This window comes from Anas platyrhynchos, chromosome 1 (assembly GCF_047663525.1).
Source record: "Anas platyrhynchos isolate ZD024472 breed Pekin duck chromosome 1, IASCAAS_PekinDuck_T2T, whole genome shotgun sequence".
Lineage (NCBI taxonomy): Eukaryota > Metazoa > Chordata > Aves > Anseriformes > Anatidae > Anas > Anas platyrhynchos.
In genome coordinates, this window is record NC_092587.1 from 61,247,629 (window position 1) to 61,270,669 (window position 23,041).

Genomic DNA, 23,041 nt, shown 5'->3' on the forward strand with positions numbered 1-23,041 from the left:
CTGGAAATCTGTGTAGGTGTTTATATTGCCCACAAACTCCAGGTATTCTGAGAACTATTTTCCTTCTTTAGGCAAAAGAACAAACTACTTCTTCAATAATTTTAGGATAAACTGGCAGAGTTGTTCTCACTCTTTTAGGATAAAATAAAGCTATCTATAAGTAGCCACAGAAAGCAGAAATATTTTTATTCAAACATTGTCAACAAGGAAAACTCTCTTGAAAAACACTAATTGTGCAGCAAGCAGGGCTTTACAATTAAACTTTTAATTTCTCCTATGACTTCCAGGACCTTCTTCAACAACAGTTGAAGAAAATCCACACACATATACAGAGGAAGAAAGAGAGGAGAGGAGAGGAGAGGAGAGGAGAGGAGAGGAGAGGAGAGGAGAGGAGAGGAGAGGAGAGGAGAGGAGAGGAGAGGAGAGGAGAGGAGAGGAGAGGAGAGGAGAAGGAGATAGGTTTTATTTCTCCTTTTCCCTCTCCCTTTCCCTTTGCATCTGCTTATAAATACACACAAAAATATCTTTTGTTGTATGGAACATTAAGGCTTTATTAGACAAAAAAAAAAAAAAAAAAAAAAAGACTGTGCTCTCCTTTATTTTCAAAGCAGCTTGGGATTTGAGAAGAACACCCCCATCTCAACAGCTTAAAAATGCTTCTTCTCACACCAGGATGGTGAAGACCATGACCAGGGAGGAATCACACTCTGTCAGCTCTGCAGTGGTAAAGTCTGAGCAGATAAGCCATTGATCTAAGTAGGCTAACACAGAAACACTCACAGAGGCAGCATGAGGTGGGTATAATATAAAAGGGCAGTCCAGAGAGCCTGGAAATACCCTGGACTCAAAAGCTTTGCTAAGGCAATGTGACATGAATGGAGCAGACACATATATGTTCCTATATATATGGATATATATATATAGGAACATATATATATATTCCAGGGCTCATTATAAAGTGCTTGATGTAGGAAACTTTTAAAGTCCTTCTGTCTAATTTAGTATTCACGGTATTGCTGCAATTGCAGCCACCACTGCAGAGTTGTTCTCTGGAGTTGTAAGGGTGTGGAAACAGACAGGAAAAGGTTGTTCATCTGGAATCTGATGTCCTTGAAATAATTGATGTTACTTTTAGCACATAATGTGATGGAGACAGATTGCTTTTACACTCTTCTCATGTAGAGATATTTCTAAAAGGAATACAAATAAAGTTCTATAACAGAGACTGCCACAACATCACAACCTCTGCTGTACAAATGACATGGTGAACCTGCACCTTGGAGGTTAATAACATTAGAGGATTGGAGACTGGACTGTCTTTTCCAGCATCTACCTGTGGGTATAATGGAAGGGCATGATATAAAGTACAAAGGTGGTACATCTTTTCTGGGAACCAAAAAAAAAACATAGTACTGGGATAAGTCTGTTTCAGTCGACTCATGTAGTAGGACCTGGAAAACTGAAAGGTTTGGTGGTGGTAGAAAAAAAAGGAAAACAAGAAAATGAAAAATAAGTTTGTATTGTACTTTCCAAAGTATATATTAAAAGTCAAAAATGCCAGCTACTTCATTCTGCCTTAGGACTCCTCATGTGACATTCATAACTTGCAAAAGATTAGGGGACAGGATCATGCTACTGTCTTCTATCTCATTCACTCTGCAAGATTGTTGCAGCTGAACCTACACCCATAGAGAAGATGTGAGGTAGGAAAGTAAAGAGAAAGTAGAGGGAGGAAAAAGGTGTAAAACTCCCTATGTATGAGTATAAAACAAAGCTCCTTAAAAAGTCTGGAAAAGAAACAGAAAACAGAGATGTAACAATGAAATAAAAAACAAAAAGGGCAGTCTTTAGTAACTCATGTAACACATGCAAACTACTCATGAACCAGTCAAAAATGTAAGCTAGTTTAAAGAAAGACAACTGGGGTAAACAGGAAGACAGCTGATGAGCAAATGACTGACATCTAAGCAAAAAGAGTTTAAGAGGCAAATCAGAGGTTGACCCAAAGCACTGGGATGTTTCCACCCCTAATCTATTTATTGAAGAAAACAAGCATAGCTTGCTAACATGTCCTCGTTTCATCCAGGATAGAGTTAATTTCCCTCATAGTAGCTGGTATGGTGATGTGTTTTGGATTTAGGGTAAGTGGTGTTTCAATTGTTGCAGAGCAGTGCTCACACAGAGCACTTTTCAGCTTCTTGTGCTGCTCTGCCAGAGAGGATGCTAGGGGTCTACAAGAAGCTGGGAGGGGACAGAGTCAGGAAAGCTGATTCAGACTGGCCCAAGGGATATTCCATGCCATATAATGTCATTCTGGACAATTAATATGGGGTGAGTGGCTAGAATGGTGGAGGACCGCTGCTTGGGGACAGGCTGGGCATCAGTCAGCAGGTGGTGGGAAGTTGCATTGTGTTTCACTTACTTTGTACATCCTATAATTATTATTAATATCATCATCGTCGTTATTATTTCCTTTCCTTTTCTGTCCTATCAAACTGTCTTTATCTCAACTCATGAGCTTTTACTTTTTTTCCTGATTCTGTCCGCCATTACACTGGGGTGGAGGAGATGTGCAAACAGCTGTGTGGTACTGAGCCTGGTTAAACCGCAACATAACACTGTTAATTTTCCGCTCACCTGGTTTGCCTGTGTGTTGTTGGAGCAATACAGTGGCTATCTCAAACTATGTCTTCTTAACGCATTCCTTTGTTTTCAAAATACATTCTCCATGAAATGATAGTGGGAAACATTTTGATGTTTCTATTTATTTTCCCATGATTTTTTTGCATAAAATCAAAATAAGAAAGGTGCCCCTTTCTCGTTTTAGCTCAGAACAAAATGACATAATTTATTGGTTTGGGATCAGGTTTAAAAAATAGTGTAGGCTAGATGACTTTTCTGGGACTATAATTTTATATATATATATATGGATGACCTTCTCTAGATCCTATAATGATTTTCTTTCAGCTGCAACTAGAAATTAGATTTTGAGACTGAGTTATTTCTTGAGAAAACAGAGTTGATTGTTTCAGGCTCTCTCCCATCTTTCTCCTACCTAACTCCTGCTATTCAAGAGCTAGTGAGTTAGTAGAAACCGTAGACCAGTGACCTCATTAATAATATTTTATCCTCCCCACACCATGTGGATGTCTTTGGTTTTTGTCTACCACCCCACTCCCCCCCCCCCCCCAAAAAAAAAAAAAAAAAGTCTCAGACTAATGTCTCCAGTTCTGTGGTCTGTTCTGTTCATCTTTTGTAATGACATGTTCCTATTGGTATTGTTGTAAGCCAGCAATTCCTTTTCTTTGCCCCATTTCTCCCTGACCATTATTCAAAATGCCACTTTCCAGAACAGCAACACTGTCATCTCTTTGTGTTTTCATGCCTGTACCAAGGTGGGCATGTCCCACACCCAGTCTGACAACTGGCTGCCTGCCCACACACTCTCACTAGGTTTAGTGTAAGTGATGGTTTGCCAGACTTCTGTTTTCTCCTGCATTCACTAGTCACTCTGACCGAAATATATCACTCACAGAAACCCTGCTGCAGACTGTCATTTGAGCCCATTATTTAAGCTCAGTAGGATATAAACAGTTAGGATGCATTTGCTAATGCTCATGGGGAAAGGGAAAACATCGTGTAAGAAAATAACCTCAAAACACTGCCACTCCACCCCATGAAGTCCCCATATGGTGAGAGAAACTGAACCAAAAGACTATTTGAAGATCATCCCAGAGAATAATTTCCTTGTATTCAAAACCCCAATACAGGCCATTGCAAACATCTGTGACAATGGTTCATCCTTCACAAGTACTTATGTTTTTGCACCACTATTAACAGAAAGCCAGTCAATCTGCAGAATTTTCAACAGGAAAAAATTGAACGAGTGTTGCTTTCAAATTTATATACCCACCTTGCACAATCATATGGACAGCTCCACAGAAGACTCAAAAAATTACTACTGCCCAAACTTAGACATACAGTTTTCAGGTTCAGGAAGTGTAGTTTTAGCCAATCAATTCAGTCTATTGTAGGAAAATCCCATGGCAGCCTATTCACACACACACACAATTAAATTACCTATTGTAGAGAAAATTACATGGCATTCTAAAAGTAAAAGAATCCAGGCAAATAAAGTATGTACTTTATTTTAGTAAAAATGATACTATTTTTTGGGTCACTTTCTTATTTTTTAGTAGGCTATAGCACAGAACTAACATGCATTTTTGTAAAATTGCCACTATCTCATAAAACATGTATGTTCTTATTATCTTCTGCTTTGCCTCCCCTAATTTGATCTCACACTGTGTTCGGTGTCTCCATATACACCTTGTACATTTTTGAGCTGGCACCAACATTTCTCAAAACAGTGTTAAACCAAAAAAGTGAGATTTAAAAATGTTATTAAGAAATTGAAGAAATTTAAATCAAGCAGCTGCAGCAAGAGGGAAAAAATGAGAAAATGAATAATTTTTAATTCTTAAGGAAAATAATAAGAATTTTTAAATCAATTGCTTTAATTAAGGCAGTTATTTTCTACTAGAATTTCTTAACTAATAGAAAATAAAATATTGTATTGAGAAGAGGTCTTTAAAAATAAATTTAGGAATAACTTTCCTGTGTTTTGGTGTTTTCCTTATTGATTTCTTATTAATACAAATAACTGTTACTTGTGCAGTTTAACTTTGATCTTTCTCTCCTATTAGGTGTTATCTAGTGCTTATACATCATAGTATATCTGAAAGGAAATAAAATCCCTCTGCTCTAAAATTCTTTCTTGTATGAGAGACAGCAGTAATTCTATAATAAATACAATAATAAGGAAGCATAATATGTAATGAAACACTAAAATGACTGAAAAAGAAAGAGACATACTGTAAAAAAGAAAGAAAGAAAGAAAAAAAGACCAAACCTGATGTGGGAAGCTGTGGCTCTAGCTCAGTCAGTGAGTAAAAAGAGAAAAGGAAAAAATATGGACTAAAAAAACCCTTTAAATTAAGATCTGGACACTTAGCAATGATAAACATAGCTGATATTCTACTTTTTAATTCCATGTGGAGAGTGAGAACACATCTCAGGCATTATGTACACCAAACCTGATGAATTTTTTTGACAGTCATTTTTACCATGAGCTCTGAGTGTGGATGGGTCTATTCAAGACAATTACCTGGTCAATGCCATGTGGTCCTAAAACAACATTGTATCACTGCCTTAAAGTATCAAGATTAGACCATTTTTTTCTTTTTTAAAATATGGAGTTAATATTTTGTGTTCCAATACTGGTTATTTAGTAAAAGTGCTATAACTAACAGGACTAGGAGACAAAACTTCAGCAACAGTGCAAGCCAGCGGAGGAGCTCTGTTAACTATAGTGCCACCACACAAATGAATAACTAACCTACCCAGTCTGTTCATTACCTGCCTTTACAGTAAGCTGACACTGAATGCTAGCTGATTTTCTCATGCTTGTGCATGTACATTTACACTATGCGTTTTCTAAAAATAATAATTCCTGTGCTATATCATTAAAAACCTTCCTTCACAGAGATGAAATATATAGGCGGGAAATGAGAATTGGATGTTGTTGTTTGGAGACAGGCACTGTTAATGCAAAGAAGCTCCTCATTCCCAGGTAAGGAGACAATCTCTGCAGTCCTCACTTAAACAAAGCTCTTAAACAAACTCCTGAAAATCTCCTACTGGCATCCGAGGGATACCTTGTGAGAGTTACAGTCTCAAAATTCTGTCAACAGGAGAAAAACATTCACTGTACTTCAGGCTAAGGATGCTGAAGCTGCTTTAAAAACTGCAGCTACTTGAAAAGTATAACCAGAAGCATTTTACTATTTGCAGATCACAGGGAGAATAAGTCTTCACACTAATTTGTGAGCTATACTGCAAATGTTGTTAAAATTATCTAAAGCTTCTAAATATCATGCACAAGTATACTGTGCAGGCTGTAGAAGCAGTGGGCCTAGAAGTTATAGCTGTTGTTAATATGAAGATCAATTACTGTTTTACACATAGGTATTAAAATAAATTTTAATATATATTTATTTTTATTTATTTGTTTGTTTGTTTTTAACTCAAAAAGGCACTGTGGAGGCTCTCAGTGAAAGTTCTTACCAAATAAAGGGCAGGCAATGAGGCAACCAGACTATTACTTTTTTTTTTTAACTCTTTATGTTCTAGGTATTTTGTTATTACCCTGTTGAAATCTGAATCTCACAGTGATAACTTGAAAACTTTCAGTTATCAAAACAAACAAACAAACAAAACAACAAACAATATTGTGGACACGATAAGAAAAAGTTATTTTTTAAATACTATCAAATGATGAAAGATATATTTAAAAATTCAGAACTGGAGTATTTTGACCACTCATATGATTTGTTATTCGTGTCCATATCTGACAGAAAAAAGAAGCAGTTGCCACTGAGAGCACAATGCATGGAAGTTCGCACCACAGTTTATCCTGCCTTTTGGCACAGGTAAATTTGTTCACACCTCCACATACATCAGTAGGAGCTCCTGTGCAACCCTCAACTTCTCTCTTGTCATTTTACAATAAAGATACACAAGTATAAAAATGTATTTTATGTGAAAAATGTGAAGACCTGTAAACATTAAATGCAAGTACAATGAGGAGATTTATAAAGAAAGTGGTTAGATGGTACTTATTTATTTCAGGTCAAGCTCTGCATCAGTCAGGCACTGGAAAATAAAAACAGCCTGTGACAGGCAATAACCTGTTCTGGTGGCACAATGGCCCTTATAATGAAGCTGCAATCACTCTTCTGATCTCCCACAGTTGTGTTTCTTTTTCTCCCTTTTTGAGGATCTGGCACTTCCAATCTATTCTAATTTTCATTATTCTAGGCTTTGATTTATGCTGCTTTGGATATTGTACATCTTGCCAGAGGAAGGAGGAGTCAAGGATTTGAGGTGGAGGATCTGACATTAGGGTGAGTTAACAGAAAATACCAGAGATTAAATTATTCTGATAGGTACACATTTAGCCTGTGTAACTCTGTAATTATACCTAATATTTCTCCCTCAGTTCTGTCTGATATAAAAAACAAGGGAAAAAATAATAGTAATAGTTATAATAAGAATAATAGCACTTTAGAATAACACATTTTATGTTTAGAATAACATGTTGTTATTTTTAGTGTTATATATGTTATTATTTTTATTATAAAATATAAAACATAACATGTTATTCTATAATAATAACAATAATAAATAATAATATTATAATTATACAATAATAATAAAAATAATTGTTAATATTGATACTTTTGTTGTTTTTGTTATAAAAACTCCATGCAAAAATATGGTCCAATACAAAGACCATGGTGCTGAATTTGTAGAGTTGGGACATCTGGGTTCTGGTCCATATGACATCAACATGACACCAGACAGTTTCTTCTTTATGTCTTTTGTTTATTCTGCTTTGTTAACAAAGTATACCAAAAGATAAACAGATTCATTAAAAGTTATCTCAATTAAAATTTCTCTAACTGGGCTGAGACACCATTCCATCAACTTACAGGTTGCTGGTGTCCTGTGTGTATCCCATACTCCTTTTGGTCATTAATTTGTAAGGCCAAGGCATTTTTTAAAGTCTCCATGTAGGCAGAGATCACTGATGCCCCTATCCATGACTGCAATAATTACACATACAACATATAGTAATTATTTATATTTCATGTTTCAAGAGAAAATCGTGCACTTTGCCCATCAATCATCTGTCTTTTCTTAAATGGAAGGATTCCTCTGAACTCTGACTTGGTAACTGGTGTAAAGGCAGACACACAGAGACTGGTATGAGCAGCAATTTTAGTCACAGATGGCATAGCAATATCTAGAGCTGATGTTTATTTTCATCTGACTGACCAACGCTTCTTAAAAGTGCTTTGCATTGCTTACTTCAGTAACTGCCCAGAGCCTGTCATCTAAGAACATAAAAGTCACTGAGTAAAATATCCCCTGTACACATTTTCAAATGTGCTGCTCTGTGTTTTCAGCATATGTGATTAAATGTTATGTTTGAGAGAAGAGGTATTAAGAAATCTAGGCAAAAGACATCACAAAAGATTTATCAGTCTTTGCTCAAACTGGATACTGTTTCATTCTGTCAGTGTTATACCAGATCTGGGAACCTTCACTCACAGGACAGAGCAGTTGATTTGGCAAATATTTCTGGGGCAACTCTTCAGTACAATATACTACTCAGTATGAGTAAAAGAGCAGTAGCATCTGGCCCACAATGAGCAGAAGAGACAGAAGGTGCATATAAACAGTGATGTTAAATCAGCAGAAATGTCCTGAGGCTGGTAACTCTTTGCTTACATTGCAGGTCCAAAGAATTCAAGCAAGGGTCTGACAGAGCAGCCAGATGCTGAAGTAAAGGAAACCACAAGAGAGAAAGTAACTTGCCAGGGAAGCCAGGCCTGTTTCAGGTTGGGTTCACATACATTGTCTTAGAAATGCACATAGGTAAGCAGGATTGGACTTTTGCAGTGGGATAAACCCGCTGTCAGTGTGGAGAAGATGCCACGCAACTTCTATCCTGTGTGGCAGTAGCCCTGGTGTAAGCAAAGAAAATATTTCCAAAGGCAGTTTCTGTTGCTGCCCACCATTGCCCATTACACAACATTGACCTGCAGCTGGTCTTAATGACTCTTGAGAATCATTTACTGTTAACTTTACATTTAAAAAGACAAATGGATGATGTGAAATAATGCCCTATCTACCCTTAAACTTTTGTATAATGTGAGCACTAGAGGTATTGAACCAAAAGATCTTGTTGCAAGCCAGCATCAGGAAGAAGCTGAGGTATGGAGTCAGACATTTGCAATAATTATCTAACGTGGAAAAAAGGGACAATAAATACAAAAAAATACAATAAATAATAAATACGACCTCTGTTGAACAGCCCATCCCTCTGTTTTTCTCCTTTCTCCAAGATCTGTCTGGTTTTATATCTGTCCCCTCGGCTATGCCACGCTTGTGCCCTTCCTAGCATAAAAAGGAACAGTTTCTGGACAGCTTAACTGTCTGTTCCACCATCTAGAGCACCTTTGGCTTTTGCTTATAAACACTGAGTCATAAATTAGAGGTGAGAAGCTTTGTCACATGAGTTAGGTGAACACTCACGTGCCAAAAATACCAAATTCTCAATGCTGAACACAAAAAAAATGACTGAATCTTTTGACCTTGACATGAACATTGAAACTATTAATTAGAGTGCTAAGCTTAGCCAGCACACTTGCAGATGGACAATTCAAAATTCAAAGGAAAAATATCCAGTGGACTAATTGTTGACAATTAACAAATTGTTCAGCACTGATTTTATTTTAATTTTTTTTTCAGGGATCTGAAAGCAGAAGAGAGCACGAGCTTTCTGATGGGAGCAGTGTCCAGTTATCACTCAGGACTGAGGGAACGCTTGTTCTCAGAAAAACCTGTCTTCACACAACTGTTTTGAGGCTATTAGAAAGCTTAAAAAAATCCTCCATCTTTTGGGAATCAATAATTTACTGCCATTTTCCCACATAGAAACCTACTAATTATGTCCCCATAATTACCATTTGTGTTGGCATTGCATTCCAGTACACCAAGCCTGATCAGATGACTTGCTTGCAAACAAATTTCTTCAGCATCACCCTGGAGAATGTCACAAGCTCAAAATGACCACACGGCAAGGCTGGGCAATGAGGACAGCAAGCTGGAATATAAGGAAAATGTTTGGTTTTGTCCCAGATCTATTCTTTACCTATACCCTGACAACTTTTTGTATCCTGCATTTCCTTAGACTTATAGGTCAGAAGTAACAACCAGACAACCCCATGAAAGAAGATGACTGAAAAAATGTTCAGAACAGTAACACTATACAATGAATGTGTATAGCAAAACAGTACCTGTTAATGTGACCAGGGTTTTTCAGGTGATCATGTCAATGTGTCATTTGACATGATACGTTGACGTGATCACCTAAACAACTTAAACATTGTGTCATTTGATGACTGTCTAATCTGTTTCTTTTCAAAGAATAAGAAGTGCATGGTGGAAGGAAGAGGTTTATGGAAGAGGGAGAACTAAGAAAGAACCTGAATAAAAGAATCCTCTGTTTACAGGTTTCATTTGGATAGCAGCTGAAATTAAAGAAAGACTGAAACACAAGAAAGAAATTTGGAGAAGCTTTCCTCTCTCTTCTTCCCATCCTTCACTCACTTTCACTCATCGGTTTTGGTTACCAAAGTGTTGCATTGCCTAAATTAATAAATCTTTTACTTATTTTTTTTAAACAAAACAAAACGAAAAATGAACAAATAAACAAACAACAACACTGTTTCTTACAGTTAGATGTTAAATTGCAGCATTGATGTATTATGAAAAAAAAAAAGTAAATGTGGAGCAACTTTAACAAAATCTACTCTTTGAAGAAACACTAAGAAAAGAATAATTTGATTTTCAGATTATTTCTTCAATTAAGCCCTTCATTCTTGTGTGTCAGATGGCATAATGAACTACGTATAAATAACAGTAATAGCAATTACATGACATGATCTGCTGTGTTGTGCAGAATGTGTTTTTATTTTTGTATGTGGACTTTTCTCTTTTCTCCTTGAGGGGCTGTAGGTAGTAATTGCAGCAAGTAACAAAAGAAAAAAAAAATAAAAATTACATATAGGTATTTGTCACAGTTTTAGCTGGGATAAAGTTAATTTTCTTCACAGAAGCTCATATGATGTGGTGTTTTGGATTTTTGATGAAAATAGTGGTGATAACACTGATGTTTCAGCAGTTGCAGAGCAGTGCTTACACAGAGCCAAAGACTCGTCAGCTTCTCATGCTGCCCCACCAGCGAGGAGACTAGGGGTGCACCAGGAGCTGGGAGGGGGCAGAGCCAGGACAGCTAGCCCTGGCTGGCCAGAAGGATATCCCACACCATGTGGTGTCATGCTCAGCAACAAAAGCTGGGATAAAGAAGGAGGAAGGGGGGGACATTTGGGGTGATGGCATTTTTCTTCCCAAGAAACTGTTCCATGTGCTGAGCCCTGCTTTCCTGGCAGTGGCTGAACTCCTTGGTTTGCTTTGCTTGTGCATGTGGCTTTTGCTTTACCTAATAAACTGTTCTTGTCTCAGCCCATGAGTTCTTACACTTTTACCTTTACAATTCTCTTCCCCAACCCACCTGGGGAGAGCGAGCAGCTGTGTGGTGCTCAGCTGCCTGTCAGTGTTAAGACACAACAGTATTGTATCAAATGCCAGGTATTCATGAGCTAAGCTGACTACAAAGGGTCTGGGCCCACACCTTTCAGCAAGCAGAACTGCGGGACTGAAATCAAAGCTGGGATGGCATATACATCATTTCCTATCAGAATGCAAATGACTATGTCATCATTTTTTAGATTTTCTTGGAGAGTGCTTACTTAAGTAAAGACCAGCTCTGGTTTTCTGTGCTGTGCAATTCACCTTGGAGTTTAAACTCAGCCCTTCTCCCTTTTCCTTTCAGTGCAAAGCAAAAGAAGTAATGTTCTTACCTTCTAGCTAAGCAATTCTTCACAAAAAAAGTGCAGGCATTCAAGTTGGGACCCTATCAGCAGCAGCACTGGAGAGACATCTTGGGTCTCTGCAACTGAGTGCAGATGGGTTTCTGGTGAGATCTTGCATTGTTTTAAAACATCTCCCACTCCTTTCATGCATTTCTCTTAAAGAACCTTTGAGACCCAGCTTGCCAGGCCCTGCTATCAGAGCAAACATGCTGCCAACTGACAAGGACTGGATTAGGCTGCTTCTGAGGCTGCACTTTAAGCACCCAGAGGGGTTGCTGTAGAGCAGCAAGAGGTCTGGCACTCAGGATACATATTAATCTTTTCACATCATGGCAGGGAGGTTCGGGCTGAGCAAAAGACAGTAGTCTTTAAAATGGCTGTTCCTGTACACACTAGGTGAGAACATGTGCTCTTTTAGTGTCCATAATGCAGCAAAATCAGAGTTGGGTGTGTGTAGCCTGAATATCTCCCTTACATACACCCATGGCTGATAGTTGCAGCATAGTAGAATGGGTTAAATCAGGATGCAGGAGAGAGTTGGCATGACGACTGCAGAAATCTTCTATGTGGCCTGTGCAATAACTAATCATTACACAATAAAGGGTAATAATTATTTCTTAATGCTGCAGTGCAGAAACGGGCTTCATAGCAAAGCACAGCAGGCTGAAGAGATGAGGTGCTCGCAAATTCAACAAAAATAAATTGGTTTGATCCCTATCACGGAAGTCTTAGTGGACCTTCAAAATGAATAAATGATTCATCTTTGCGTATTATTTCTTTTCTGTCTATGCAATCAAATGCAAAAATATCTCCCTTCCTGTCTGTTGTGTTTTTATTTGTCTTGCTTTCTGAAGGAGTAAAATGCAATAAGTGAAACATTTGTACTGAGCTCTTGTTAATAAATAAATAAATTAAATAAATATTAATTAAAACAACAACAAAAACAAAAAATAAAACTAAAAACAGGAGACCATTTCTGTTTTCCTCCTTGTTGTCATCTCTGTGTTTTGTTAACATTTAGAGGGTTAGGAAAAAAGCTACCACTGCTACCACTTCTACCACTGCTACCACATCCTTTGAAAGAAAGAGATGAAGATTGTTGTTGTTGTTATTCTATCTACCACAGCTGGAATAAAAGTTAAATTACACTTTTTAACCTGTTAAGACATGCAATCAGAAATATCTACTACTACTCTCTTACAGGCATACTCAACACAGCATCTAAATGCAGGGAATGCATTTCTCTTTTGCTTTTGTGCTGTATGTATTTTGCTATTATTCTTAGCATGGAATCACTACATCCCCTGCAGTGAAAAAAGTTTAAAATGTTACTTAAGCAATCACAAAAAAAAAAAAAAAAAAAAAAAGAGAGAGAGAGAGAGTGGTGGTGGTAGGGGTCTAGGGGTGTAAGGATTAGGGACTGGTTCTCTGGTTCTCATCCAAGTCACTAGCAAATCAAAAATCCTTTTGAGAGAGGAAGTGGCCAGCCAGGCTGTGATAAGAGCACATAAGAAGCAATGTTTGCAACAGCCTCTAATGAGAGTGAGTCTTCAGAAACTGCACCCTTTGTTCAAAGCACATGGAGCCAATGCTTCTCCCCAAATAGAGGTACATTTGCACAAAGAACCTCAGATCGCTCCTTTCTCAAATAATGAAGCGGTCCTTCAGCTCCAGAGAAGTCCAAGGAAAAATCCCACTGACTTCTAGGATGTCAGTATATTACCTTGTCACATTTTTCCATTATAACAAAACGCTGTTGCTGGTTTGCACAGCTGAGAGACTTTCTTCAAAATTTTGCAGCCTGCCTTTCCCTCATATCTCTGTACCATCCTACGCAGGCTGCTGGGACAATGTTTTCAGAGCCCCTGGGACAGTATTTTCCCCTCATTTCTCTTGCACTGTTAATCTCATGCTGCTATCCTCATCATCTTACACCTGCACACCCTGATGGCCTTCCTGTGGTCAGCTCTCATGGGCAGTAATAGTTACCAGCCTGAGAATCAGCCCTTTTCCCACACTTTCATTCCATTTTAGATAAAGTTTTTAGTTTAGGCAAGTGATGGAATAATGTGCACGTGAACATGAACAACTGACCATAGAGTCCCTGTCCCAATTAATGCACGCTCCAGTCAACACCATCAGTAAGCAGTGACAGCCTCCCAGGGGCTTGAGTAGGACCTGGTGAAAGCCAGACAGCTACTGTGGGAAAAGTGTGGTGGGGGGAACCAGGTGTTGCACATCAGAGGATGCCCTGCAGAGGTGTGAAAAGCCCAGTTACTCATCTTCCCGGCTAGCCACTGCTTGGAGAGCTTTCTTTTTCCCTTCTGTCTCTCTTCTTCCATTGTTCCCTAGTTTATTTTTCCCTGCTTTTTTTTTTTTTTTTTTTTCTTTTCACAGTTAGAGGCAATGAATGCCATCAGTAATGGACTCCTCTAGTAAATCTGCACATATGAACTATGTCAATATCAGTTTTGCAAAACAGCCACAGTGGGAAGGAATTTATAATATCTTAACATGCATCATGTGTTGTTTTACATTATTTATTTGGTTTATGTACTTATCAACAAATATGTGACAGTTTATGGGAATTGATAACTTACAGGCACGAAAGAATGTTAAACAGTGTTAAGCTGCTAGAAACAGTGTTTTCCTGGCAAAACAAGGATGCATGTCCCCAAACTTAGCTTCTTTCCCTTCTCTCTCTTTTTTTTTTTTTTTTTTTTTTCCAGATTGGCTTGGAGAGTGCCACTGAAATATTCATCAAGAGAAAAATCCCAACTCACTGGGGCCTGCCATAACAGTATATCACCTATCTATAAAGTTGCCCACTAGTTTCTAAAACCCACAAAAACTGCCTCCAGAACAAAATGCATTGCTAATTTTTGTGGTGTGGGCCTGGCTCTCCTTTGCCTTCAGTGTTTTTCAGTCATCTATATGTATATAAAATAGCTTTGAAGTGTAGCCCAAGCAGAGCTATAGTATTTTACAGCCTTGTGGGTAACAAGGGAAGAAATTAGGTTCCAGATAGAATGGAACCAAGACCACATTTTCCTTGAGATTTATTTTGTTTTGCTTGTTAGAGATTTTGGCTTAAAGTTAAAAATATTGCACTTAAACTTGGATTGCTAAAACTGTAGCCAAAACCACACAGTAACAGCTCTATTTTTCAAGCAAGTAAAGCACCTAGAAATATTTTTTTTTTACAATTATTTAGTAAGAAATGTGGGAGATTCTGCTATAATGAGTGGAAATCTTATTTTAACTCTGCTGTTGTGTGGGTTTCTTAATAAATGGAAAGCTTGACCTGCTCTTTTAAAGGTTGTTCAGCTTGCATTTAAGTTCATGCCTTTAGCTTGGCCCTTATTTGCAGTACAAAGCAATCCTGCATAGGTGGAAGAGCAATGTTGTGATTTGGATTGGACCGTGACCATGATGACAAAACCCTGACCTAGAATGCTTTGCAGTAATCCCCTGTCCCATTGCTTGCAGACATAAAAGACATTGACAAAGCAGAGATCATCTTCAGGAAGTGCCTCCTTTACCACATGTTCAGTCTTAGTTCTCTATGGTGTTTTTTTTTTTGTTTTTTTTTTGAGGACTCACTAGTTAAAAGACAATGGTCTAAATCCTGATATAGCACACAAAATGATACAGTTTTGAGGAAGGCTATGATTTTAGAGCTTTCAAGTGAAAAGGAAGAAGAAGAAATCATCTCTCTCTTTTGGCATTTGGGAGGCACAATTTCTTCTCTAACGAGATGAAAATTTATATACATGCAACTGCTGAAGGAGAATTTCTCTGTTATATTTATGGGGATGCAAAGGCCTCAGTGCCTGTCACATTCCTTATAATTTTTGGTGTATAAAGGCTGTTTGATCCATTTATTTTGTTGTTGTTGTTGTTGGAAAGAGCAAACTGAATGAGAAGAGAGATTAAAACCTGAGCAGCAGCCACGTTTTCCCTTTGCAGACCCTCTGTTCCCCTACAAAGGGAACACAAGGACATTAGGCTGAAAGAAGTGAGTCTGCAAGGAGGTTATCTCAGGCTGTTTTATCAGTTACAGACAGTGGAGTAGGAATGTGCACTCTGTGGCTAGCATTGAGATCTGCCTGGAAACCACATGTATATTAAAATTCTCCTACTGTTACAATGAACAAATAAAACAGTATTTTTGAATGTATTTGTAGAAGGTATTTCTGGGGAGTCAGGTTAATTAAACTAATCTCCAAAGTGTCTTATGGCTGTTTAGATAAGCACCTAGCCAAGAAGGCAACAAATTACTGGTGAGCAGCAAAAGTAAAACAGTTTGAACATTATCCAATGAAGACAGCTACACTGAAAACTTGAAGTGATTCTTTGAGTTCGAGAACAGCTGTCCCCAACCTGCTTGCCCATTGTCCTCTCTCAAAGGTGGCCTGCAGCAAAGAGCAGGATAAAAGAACAGGGATGCAGTGTTATCACCTCAGCATATTTTCCTTGGGTTAAAGCAATTAGAGGTATGAGGGGCTCTCTTTATTTGCATCACAGAGCTGTTAACAACATATTTTTTTCAGCACTCTGTCAAGTTTGAGAAAGAACTGTGTTAAGATAATTTTTATAAGTAATAAAAAGAAACCAAATGTTTGAAACGTTTATAATATGTTATATAAGTAAAAAATTATATATGTAATATAAGTAATAAAAATATAATTAAATTTGTAACATAAGTAATAAAAAGAAACCGAATGTTTGAAATATGTTACATCAATCATTCAATTCTTTCTATGGATGCTCAAATTTGGGTAAAGTTTCTCAGTGCAGACTGTTACATAGGTGTTGCCAAACTAAACAAAACTAAACATGGGCAGACAAAGTATATGAGAATGCAAACATTACTTTATACAATTTCTAGGTGAGAAGCTGAGTTTGTCCAAAGCCACATAATCAATCTGCAGTGAAACTAGGAATTCAGACTTCTCATGGTTGTCCAAAAGAGAAAATAACAATATTGTTCATCTCTTTCATTATATGTCATTCCCACTCCCCTCTTGGATTTTTAAGAAAGTTTAAAGGAAATAATGTGGACTAGCAATTGTCAAATTTACCACTCAAAAGAATGTCAACACTTGATTTGTCAGGGTTTTTCAAAACTGGATATTTTGCATTTCCTTGTGCTCCAAAGTATAGATGATATACAGTCTCACTCTGTGCTAAACAAAGAAAGATAGCTACAGTCTTTCTTCAGTCAAAGCAGACAAAATGGTTTTCCTCATCTTTGTTCTTTTGCCTTCATTGCTACTTTCCAATCATATACTTTTTTTTTTTCCTTTTTTTTTTTTTTTTTAGCCCTTTACTGAATTGCATTGCAAAATGTGAACAATGAATAATAACAGTAAGAGATTCCTTGTAGGGAACTGTTTCTGATGTCAAACCTTTCAGTAAAGATCCTTACATTTACTCCCAGTGGCTAAGATTGTGAAAATGACTTGCAGACATCAGACATTTTAAATGAGAATTTAACAATGAACCCTTCATATGTTCTTTCAGTGACAACTAAGTGTGCTGGCTATCACAAATGTCAAAAGCAGAAGGGTAACTTATGTTACCTTCCTTCTTCCCTGCTTTTTCTTATATTTGAGAGCTTTTTATGTTTGGTTAAAGGAATGAACTTTGAAGCTAAGATGCCATGTTCATATTCTCACTACTAGGGCTCAAGGTCAAGCATGATAAGACATGGTATTGCCAGGTTAAATATAGCACTTTGGTGATGGTCTCCCTCTTTATGTCACACATGTTCTGACAGATTTTGCCAGCTGAGAATTCACTGTTAGAAAAGTGAAATTAGTGTGGGTGAAACATACCAGCAACAGATCAGGAAATCAGTTTTCAGATTAATCTCAACATGGAAAAGCAGATAGCAGAGAAGACATCTTCCTGACTAGACACCTTCTCATATTCCTCCAACATCCATGTTGAACAACAGTTCCAAAGTTCAGTGACAGTAAAATTGTCCATATGCTTACTTGCAAGCCCTTCCCCAAGGTTACTAGCACCAGCCCTCATCTGCTTTCATTTCCCACACATATATTAATCCACTTTCATGCAATATTATGTATGAAATGGAGTAGACTGAATTTCCCACCATGGCAGAATGCTGCTAGAAACATAGGAAAGTGAGAGGGTGAGGCAACTATTTTTTATACATTATATGGCCTATGTATAAATCGAAGTGTGAATCTACCACAGTGATGATGATGGAAATACTCAAGGACCTTGGATAATGGTGGAGGAGAAAAGAGTAACATTCCTGTCCACATACATATGTTGCTCAGTTCACGTGCCCTGCTCTCAAAGTCCGCTAACTCTGTTTTATGTCAGAAATGTGTACTGAGCTAAGGGATATAAAGAGAACCAACAGGTCCATACTATTTTTTTTGTGAACAACTCTGATGCAATGTATGATCTGAATGAGTTCATGGCATTGTAAACCCCACTTTGGCAATTTTACACTTAACACTGACTATGCTGAAAACACAAAACTGAGAAAAGCCCCAGGACCACATCCAGCCATTAAACGTTACCTTCAATTTATTATTCTCTCTTCCCACCCTCACCTCAATACAATGAGAACTATTTTTTTCCCCTGTAAAACTGAACTTGTAAGTAACTTTATCGTTTTACTCCTCAACAAGATCTGAGGCAATTAGGAGCTTTGGTAATCTTTTATTGTAGGGATTCTGAACATTTTAATTTGTCCTCTGTTCTAAAGAGAAACTTTTTGGATAATCAGCTCCTAAAAGCTCAGATTTCCAACACCCCAATGCAAAGAAAGCCCCCGTGGATGGAGTCTGTCTGCTTCTGTTTTCATGTGGCAGTACCACTGCCTAAGCTCAGTACCTGACTGCAGCAAGTAAATCCTCACATTGTCATGAGATCAGGAAGACTTATTCTCCCTACTGCAGGAAGCTGAGCCAAAGCCTACCTAAAGATAACAAGAGCTGCTCTCTGAACCCAGCAGGCTTTGTGTCAGACCACTGGAACTTGAGAAAGGTCAGACAGGAGGTCTGTGGCATGGTCAGGAGCTTGTCTACTTGGTCTCAATCCAATGTGCGGAACATAAAGCTTAATTTAAAAAGAATACACATTTTTTAAATTAAATCCTGCATTAGCATACTTTGCCCAGGAAACATGTGGGATATTTAATTAATTGAACGGAAAGAGATCAAAAAGACAACTAAGTAAAAAAAAATATATATATATATAGTAATTCTGGTTAACTTCACCCACTTGTACAGTGGTAGGTCAACTGGTACAAATGGATTAGGAAAAAAATAATCTAGGTGATTTCTAGAATAACTGTAATACATAACAGTACACGTTCTTAACATAGGCTTAAGTAGCTGAAGAAGTGATGCAGTCAAGCCACCAAATAGTAATGAACTTATTACTATATTAAAAGAGCGATGTCAAAACTGAGATTAATTAGAGAATCATTTTAAAAAGTACTGTAGGTAGAAACGGAATAGGAAAAAAAAAAAGGAATAGTGGAAGAAAAAGTAAAGTGCATAAAATTCAAATCAACAGAGATATTAATGGAGTGTTTCTGATTCAAGGAAATCATGCAGAAAACAGACTGAAAGTAAAGAGAGGAAAAAAACAAAACTGTTTTGAAATGTTAAGATCCAATACATTGTTTGAACCAAGCAACGAGCTTTCAGGAAATTACACTTCAGCTCTGCTGAAGTCCCTGGCTAAGGGAGGGAAATCTAAATAATAAATAAATAAATAAATAAATAAATAAATAAATAAATAAATAAAGCCAGTTGTAAATGAAGATGGCAAAGGATGCATGGACAAGAGTTGGCATATGTATAGGGGCCGCTAGAGGATATTTTTTAAGGGTTTTAAATTCACACAGTTTGGGATGGAAACAATGAGACCTGTTAGACATACTTGTAACGGGAACAATTAATGGCCGAAAGGATGTTGCAGAAGTTCTAAATGATCCGTTTGGGTAAAGTATCCCCAAAACAGATACTGTGCCAATGTCCACACTGGACCTATTTTTTTTATTTTTTATTTTTTCAAGACAAGAAAGGACGAGAGCTGCCAGAATGTGAAATGTTGAAAGGGGAACAAACTGATAAACTAAACAGCAACGTGTCACAAAGACCTCATGGTTATATATGCAAGGGTTTGGAAGGCATTTGGAAATGAAGTGGATGAGTTGATAGCAAAAATGTGCAAGCTGTTATTGAAGTCAGATATACTACAGAAGGATTAGAGGGTGAGAGCTAGCATACCTATCTTTAGGACAAGAACTGAAGTGGTCATAGGTATTATATATGCAAAAGTCTTATTTCAATTCCAGATACATTTATTGAAACTAATAAAAACTGGAATTACCTACAGCAGAGGAAAAAAAAAAACAGTTTATTTCAATAAAATGTTGTGCCTTCTACACATTCTGTGAAGTATCAAGCTAATAGACCAGGAAATATAACCTGATAAATATATATGTATATATGTATGTATGTATGTATATGAGAAATTTCTTTTGAAGAAATTACATCATTGTAGAAATAGTTTATTACTACTTGTTGGAAATTGTCTAAGAGATACAAAGCAGGAACTACACATGAACAATCATTTTTCACTGTAAAAGATTAACAACTGGGTTGTCTATGATTCTATATCAGGTGTAATTTCTTTACTGAAATTGCTGCTGTTAGAAAAAGAGAGTAAAGATGGAAGCATTTCAGAATATGTTAATTAAGTTGGGTGAACTTGAGCATTCTGATAGCAAGTGGAAATAAGTGTCGGCTGATATAGAACACACACAAGTGGAGTAAAAAATAAGAAACTTTCCTAGATCCAAAACCATCTCTGACAATTCATGGAAGAATCTTGGTATAACTACAGACAACCCAGTTATAAATTTTTCTCAGTCACAATGGTAGTCAACAAAACAAAACAAAAATTAAAAAAAATAATATTTACTGTACAGATGGAGTAAAAAATAATAGTCCTCACACAGAAAATAATGTCCACTTTGGCCAATACACCACCAGAAATGGAGATGGAAGAATTGGCAGTATTTAAGACATGCAAAATGACAGAAAAGCTTGAAATTGTCTAGGTAAGAGAAGAAAAGAACAAGAGGGTTCGTGACTGAGGAAACGAATGGCACCTATACAATGAACTGGGTTCTGCTATTGGCATTTCCACATCATATAACAGAAAGATAAGGATAATATTGAAATATGACTAATTTAAATAGATCAAAGGTTATCTGAAGTGTGGTTTTCCCAAGAAAATGTGTAATTAACCTACTGAACTCTCTCCTACATGCTATCACTAAGGTAGCAAGATTGCTGGGAGGCAAAACCAGATTAGCTGTTTATCTGGCCAGTGAGAATATCTGCAGTTCATTCAGAACTGCTAGAGGTTTCCATTTGATGAGGAAGGTGGATATCTGTTTTCATGTGGAAGTGGTCTCTGGGCTGTGAGCAACCACAAACTGGTAGGTATTAAGATAGCATTTTAATTAAGGACAGTAAATTTATCTAGGGAAGCATTTCCTGCACCTTCTTCTGAGGTATGTCATAATAGGCACAGATACAGACATAATACTGGACAAGATAAAACACCCGCCTGATCCAATGCTGCAGTCATTATGTTCTAATATTCTTTAACTAGATGACTGATGCCTTTTTGAATAGGAAAATAATGAGTAATGATAACAAATAACACCATTTCCATTAATTATTCATGCTAACATTCATGAAACTTTAGAGATGTATGAACATTTTCATGAATAAATCATTGGTTACTTGCTTGCACGAAATGACCTCCATAGTAGAATGAGCTTGCTGCCACTATTCATGAACAAATTTGTGAATCATTTTTAATATATGACCACTTTACTTTCTAATTGACTAAATATGAGACAGATGAGTATAAAATAGACTTCAGTATTTGAAAATGCAACTGCTGACTGTAACAAAAACTACTGCTGGCTGCAACAGGAACTTATTGTTTCCTACTGATAAGTTTTGCTAATTTTTATTTCTTCCATACTGGAAAGAATTCAAGAAATGAAGGTTCTGATCTTCATAGTTTGAAGATCAAACTATGATCTTCATAGTTTGAAGATCAGACTGTCCCCCATGAAAGCAAAAGAGTTTTACATGTTCAGACTACCCGAGAATCCTGACCCAGAGAAATTACTAAGCAAGATAATTCTTTTAAATAACTAGGTTTATTTTATCTCCTTGGTTGCCAGCACTAATTGTCACAGTGATTCAGAAGAAAGATCTATGAAGATACTTTTGTGTTGTTCCACCTCTTTTTACCCACACCTGCCCATAGTTTACTCAGTGCTTTTTTTTAAGAGGGCGAGGAAAACCCTTGGAGTCTCTGGTTTACAGAAATTCTCACCTTTCTCTGTTGTGGCTTCTCTTACAGATCTTTATTGCCATCATTTTCAGAAGTGTTCCATCTTATTCCCAATGTCCATTATCACATTGCATATCCCTTTTGGCAATCAGACTCAGCTCTGTTCAATGAACAGCTGTCAAAACACTGGAATATTCTAATTACAACACTTACTATGTTTCTATGAAAGTCAGATTCTGAGCTCCATTGCACTAGAATAAAACAGAAGTAATTAAAGCCAAGGGAGTCACCCTTGATTTACAGGGATATAAATAAATCAGAGTCTAGGCCATGGAGTCGAAAGAGATGCTGGGATCAGAGGACCATCTCATCAAAAGGAAACAGGCAGAAAGCTTTCAGCAAAACAGCTGGCCCTAAATGATGGTACGCTTCATTTTTTTCATTATCATATTCTTAAAAAATGAATACATAAAGCACATGGACTACTGAAATCCCACTGTGCATTTAAGTTTCACTGGCAAGCATTCTGTAGGAAGTACTTGATAGAAATGAGATAAAACTCACTTCACTCTGCAACATTCTCTTGGGACTTAAAATCATGTTATATGAGAAATGTCTCTTTGAAACATCTGCTGATATGTATCTTTCTGTATAGGGAATAGACAGTGTCAGATATAGGTAATGATACAGCTTTAAAAGTAGGATAAACAGTCCAAAATAACTAGCAGCTCCACAGGCTAAAGCATTTTACTAGGAAACAAGCTCAGGGGTCATGGGAAATGGGCAAAGCCTTTTAAGACAATTCAAGGGGTGTCCTCATCTTTTAATTCTGTCCACTTGTTTAGGGAAATGTAGGAGGGCAGTGAGATAATTCACTAAGCATCCCTCACTCAGTGTGGTAGGGAGGGCTAGGTAATGCAATCTACTAAATACAGGAAGTTGGTGTTCAGCTGGTGGGATGAGGACAGCAGAGTAGTTAACTCTTGGTGTTTCTTGGACAGCGACAGCTCAAGCCCAAGAAATGCTTTGGAGATTTTGGGAAAACTTGGCAAAAGCTGTCTGTCAAAATATAGGATCTGGTAAAGATGTGTTAACTGTCT

General features: G+C 37.2%; 1 protein-coding gene across 9 annotated transcripts in view; it reads right to left on the reverse strand.

Moving 5' to 3' along the window:
• Nucleotides 1-23,041, reverse strand: part of CHRM2 (cholinergic receptor muscarinic 2) — a 110,406-nt gene that overhangs the window by 83,015 nt on the left and 4,350 nt on the right. The window contains exon 2 of one of the 9 annotated variants that reach the window (XM_072039096.1): nt 9,594-9,733. The exons of the other annotated variants lie outside the window; for them this stretch is intronic. The gene's annotated coding sequence lies outside the window, so the exon portion shown is untranslated. The remainder of the gene's footprint in view (nt 1-9,593; nt 9,734-23,041) is intronic. 9 annotated transcript variants of the gene reach the window in all.